Source organism: Danio aesculapii, chromosome 8 (genome assembly GCF_903798145.1).
Source record: "Danio aesculapii chromosome 8, fDanAes4.1, whole genome shotgun sequence".
Classification (NCBI taxonomy): Eukaryota; Metazoa; Chordata; class Actinopteri; order Cypriniformes; family Danionidae; genus Danio; species Danio aesculapii.
This window is the reverse complement of record NC_079442.1, coordinates 8,858,748-8,864,852: the sequence shown is the minus strand read 5'-3', so window position 1 is coordinate 8,864,852 and position 6,105 is coordinate 8,858,748.

Below are 6,105 nucleotides of genomic sequence, written 5' to 3'. Positions count from 1 at the left end.
TAAATAAATCAATAAATCAAATATTCATGAAAAAAGAAGGAAAAATCTTTCAAATGTCTTGTTTAAAGCACTTGACTAGTTCTAAGAAATGTACTCCGTGAGATTGATAGGCATTTTATAACTTTTAAGAAACAAAAAAAAGGTTTAAATTCAAAATTAAGCATTTTAATAATAAAAAAAACTCTAAAATGCCATGCAACTAAAATGTTTAATTTTAAATACATGGAAATCGTAATTATCCTTAATTCGTTTATTCATTTTCCTTTAGCTTAGTCTCCATTTCAGAGGTCGCCGAGTGGAATGAACCGCCAAATGGTCCAGCATATGTTTTACGCAGCGGATGCCCTTCCAAAGGCAACCCAGTATTGGGAAACTTAAACTTAAACTTAAATTTATTAATATAATTATTTTTTGTTTTTTTCAGGATAAAAGTTATTCTTTAAATGTAATGCAAATATTTTATTAGTATTTTACAAATATAACTTTATAACCCAATTCAAATATAATTATTATTCTTTTTTTTTGTTTCGTTTTTTATAAAAAATATTATTTTGGTGTGACATTGATCTTATTTTTTATATAATAAGGTCAAAAAAAAATTTACTGACCTTGGCATACTGCAAGTATACTATAGATACTGTATAACATGTTTCATAGCATGACCTTGAATGAGTTAGTAAAATAAGTAAATAAATGTAATAATCATGATTAATCACATCCAAAATAAAAGTTTGTTTTGACATAATATATGTGTGTGTACTGCGAATAATTATTATGTATATATAAACACACAGATGCATGCATATATTTGAGAAAATATGATACAAATTGGCTACAAGGTGGCTCAGTGCTTAGCACTGTCGCCTCACAGCAAGAAAGTCAATGGTTTGAGTCCTGGCTGGGTCAGTTGTGATTTCTGTGTGGAGTTTGCATGTTCTCCCATTGTTGGCGTGGGTTTTCTTCGGGTGCTCCAGTTTACCCCACAGTCCAAAGACATTGTGCTATATGTGAATTGAATAAACTAAACTGGCTGTATGAGTGAGTGTGTGAGTGAATGTGAGAGTGTATGGGTGTTTCCCAGTACTAGATTGCAGCTGGAAGGGCATCCGCTGCGTAAAACATATGCTAGAATAGCTGTCGTTTTATTCCACTGTGGTGACCCCTGATAAATAAGTGACTAAGCCAAATGAAAATGAATGAATGATACAAATTATATATAAATTTAAATATCTACATGAAAAATTTATTTATTTATTTCTATGTGTGTATTTCACATATACATAATAAATATAAAAATATCCACATATACAGTATTGTCATAATAAATATATAAATGCACACACATATATAATGTCAAAATAAACTTTTATTTTGTAATCTTTGATTAATCTTTGCCCAGCATTAAAATTAATAAATAAATATAAATATAAATAAGATTATTACAATAAAATTATTATATGTAAAAATCAAAAACAGTTTTATTAGTTCAAAATTTGCTTTTGTTTACACTTGAGCATATAGAAAAGTGCAACATGAACATGTTTTTATTATTATAAAACAATATTTATTATTTTTTTCAGGAGAAAGTCTGGCTAATTTGCCTAGAATAAAAGAATTTTTATTTTTTTAAACACCATTTTAAGGATAATATTATTAGCCCATTTGAGCTATATATTTTTTCGATATATAGCCATCATTATACAATGACTTTCCTAATTACCATAACCTGTCTAGTTAACCTAATTAACCTCATTAAGCCTTTAAATGTCACTTTAAGCTGTATAGAAGTGTCTTGAAAAATATCTAGTAAAATATTATTTAATGTCATCATGGCAAAAAATAAAATAAATCAGTTATTAAAAATGAGTTCTTAAAACTATTATGTGTAGAAATGTGTTTGGGAAACACAAATTTGGGAAAAAATAAACAGGGGCTAATAATTATAACTTTAACTCTGTATTAAATTCATAAAAAATTCCAACAAAATCAAAATTAGAATAGAATGGCAAAATGTTCATTTTTTTAGACAAGCATTGAATATTTCAACCCTGATGCCACTTCTTTTGTAAACGACCTTCTCAATTCCTCAAACAATATGACTGACACAGATCCCATTAGACATCAGACACTGAATGAGCTGAAACAGATTAGCAGATTGTGACGGCATTGCAATGCAAACAGTGAGCTCAAAAAGAGCTGAATTATCTAGCAGTGCTGTCCTACAGAGAAGGGTAAACTGCAGCATCCACACATCTTTCTCTCTCTCTCTCTCTCTCCTTCAACCACACCTCAACACATCACCTTGAATATGCATGAAGTGAGGTGTGGACTGTGCATATCATCATCCAATTAACAAGCACACACACAATACATGCTCTGTGCAGAGGATCAGAATCATCTCATTAGCAGACGCTCAGCTATCAGATCAACTCAAAGCAAGCAACATTCAGACAGCTTCAATAAGAAGATTAGAAGTAATTGGCCAGGAGATGGATTGGTAATTTAGCTGAAACGGAGAAGGTGAGGGGAGAATAATGTTTGTATGTCACCATATGTTCACACATACAGAGACTGTAGTGTAAAGTGAGTGTTTCTCAGGGGTTCGGGATAAGGAATATTGCAATTGTTGCTTTTTCAGACTTCTCTCTCTTCCCCTTTTCTGTGTCTCCTAGTAATGAATGATTCATACCTAGAATAACCTTGACTTCTCTCTGAGCCTACAGCAATGCACTGTTGTGAAGTGTGGGTCATAACATTCATTATTTCAGAAGCAGATGAGGACGGACACACCCATACATACACACACACACCTCATGAACGCAGCATCTGACAGTTTCCTCATACAGCGATCACATACAACTCACTGTGACTTTATATTGCATAATCATTACATTTACGCATGCATGCTTTCTGAGAGTTGAGATGAAACTTGATGAAGTGCAAAGATGAGAACCGAGTCGATGACATGCAAGACAGTTTACATCACATCCATTCAAGAAAGCCACAAACAAACACATTTATAGCATCAACGGCAAATGTTACAATTATGCAATAATAATAATAATAATAATAATAATAATAATAGATAAGCGTATAAAAAAGTTACATATATTTAGCCAATGTGTGTTGGATTTCATATTAATATCCATGAAGCTTATTAAATATAGGTGTTATTCAAATATAAGTGGTACATAACTAAATTTATATTTTAAAATAATCTGTTAGTGAATATAATACACACATAAACTACTTGAACATAAATATGAAACAACAAATAATGTCTATTGATTGTATAATAAAGTACTATTCGTTTTCAAAAAAATGTAATCAAAGATTTTCTTTTTAAAAATCTATATTTAATATTATAGAAATGAAGAAACTCTTAATTATCAACTGAATAAAACTGAAAATTGGGAAATTGTTCTGTCAATGAACCGATATTGACAGGACAATTTGAGATTTACAACTAATTAGATAGATAGATAGATAGATAGATAAATAGATAGATAGATAGATAGATAGATAGATAGATAGATAGATAGATAGATAGATAGATAGATAGATAGATATGAATCAAAACTAGCCTACTATGTAGCAGAAAACTGATGTATTTGACAACAAACTCAACAAATATTACCTCACTTCTCTCTCACACCCACATTTACAGTCCAAACATCCATAAACAAGGATATTTAGCAGAAAACACTCACCTGCACTGCCGCTGACACACACACATTCTTTTCAAACAATTTATCCGTTCAAAAAGCATCCGCTTAAACGCGTCTATATACATTGATAACGGCTAGGTTTGACCCAAGACGGTCAAATTCCCACACTAAATATTCCTAAATGTTAACTATCCGTATTTATGTTTAAAAATGTCTAACTTTCTGCGACTTTAAACGGCTGTTTTCGAGAGCGAGCGCTGGGAGCACGCAGATGGGATGCGCGCGCCAGACGCGTATGTGGACAGTGTGTGTGAGAGCTACGAACGGGACCCGTGATGGTCTGCGAGAAAGAAAAAAAAAACACTCACACACACACACACACACACGCAGACACACACACACTGGCTGAAAAAACGCATATCGGACAGCGCGATAGCACTTCGTTGTGGTGGACACTCCAAAACAACAGATCCTGTCATTGGATTGTGGCTTTTTAAGCCAATGACAACTTGTGTCCCTTAAAAAAAGTGAATAGCTTTTTTGGGGATTTTTGTTTCTGGTATCAGCAGCATCCTGAGTGATATTCACACAGCAACACGTCCAGTTAGAAATCAATGCGGAGCCCAAATCTTACCTTCATACTTATCGCTTTCTCTTCATCCCGTCCTGAGGCGTTTTAATCCGCGTAATTGTTTTGACTTTCTGAATAAATGCGCTGATCGGTTACATTGCAGCGGGTTATGCTGAGTCGGGCATCTCGCAGCGCTCGATAAGCAGAACACGGCGACAGTATCGATCATGCGCTGCTGGAGCAGGAGGACAGTCAGGACAGTGTCGCGGGTGTCCGTGAAGGCATCCTGCGGGAAGAGATGCTTGTCACCGGTCCAGGTCGCATCTATAGCGCAAGGATCCAATATTCCCAGACGCAGGCAATAAGAAAAGAGCACTGTAATGAGAGTAAAGGAGCGATATTGGAGGCGCCGAGGGGAGGGAAAGATATAAGGGGAAGAACCGCCCCTTGTGTAAACGAACCAGGTAGTTTGCCGGTTTTGTTAATGCGGACAGGTGAAATGTGAGGGCTGGGACAGGAAGTGAGGAGAAAACCGCGAAAGTGTATTTACATTTTCGCCACTCTTCCTGCTACTGAGCAAACTGGTGTAAGATTTGCACTGAAATTTGGTCACCCACAGGAAAAAAAATACTTAATTTATTGCAAATATATAGTGTTTTTAACTATATTATAATAAACTGTACTATAATGTACACTACCTGACAAAATCCAGTCGTCCAAATTTTAGGAACAACAAATAACTTGATTTCTAGTTGATCATTTGACGTCAGAAGTGGCTTATATGAAAGGCAAATGCCTCTGAATCATGCTTATTTTACCAATATAAAATATGATCATGCCTTTATTTTTAATTATTTAATTAGGACAGTAAGGTCTGACTTTATAGTAGTTAGGAGATTATATACTTTATAGTATATAATCTATATAAAGTCATGGTGCAGTGGAATAAGAATTAATATTGTGTTGTGAAAAGTGTTCTTGCAGGACTCCCAGAGTTCATCAAAATTCGCTGGATTCATCTTCAATGCCTTGTCCATCTTATCCCAGACATGCTTAATAATGTTTATACCTGGTGACTGGGCTGGCCAATCCTGGAGCACCTTGATCTCTTTTGCTTTTAGAAGCTTTGATGTTGGAGGCTGAAGTATGAGAAAGGGTGCTATCCTACTGTGAACTTTGTAATGGGCAGCACAAATCTCTTGATACCTCAGGTTGTTGTTGTTGCCATCCTCTCTGCCAGATCTCTCGCATGCCCCAATACTAAATATAACTCAAGACATGATTTTCCCTTCACCAAACTTGAATGTTTCTGTGATAATCCTTGGGCCCTACAATAGGTCTTTTGCAGTAATTTGTGATGATCAGGGGTGTAGCGGACATTTTAAAAGTGTGTGTGGGGGGGGGGGGGGGGGGGGGGCAGTATAAGATCATACGTTTATATAATTATTAATCACCTGTTTCTAAATGGTTGGTCCCTAAAAGTGATAGGGACAGACCCCCTAGATGATTGGTATGCAGTTTAACAGATGATTCATCTGAGGAATCTACCTTTTGACACTTTTCCAAAAGATCCACTAGAAGTCAAGTTATTATTTGTTGCTCTTACAACTGGGATCGATGACAAGACTTTTGTCAGGTAGTGTATATTATAGCATTTAACTCTTTAATTGGTAAAGAATGCTATAGAATACTGTGGTAGGCTAACCTATTTACTATGGTGAACTGATAAATTGTAACAAATATTGTAGAGTTTAGTTTTAATTCAGGAAATCGAGGTGTATTGTAGTAAAATATACTATACAGTTGCAGAAAACGTATACAACATAAAGTAATTAATGTTACCATAATTGTTTTATCACAGCAACT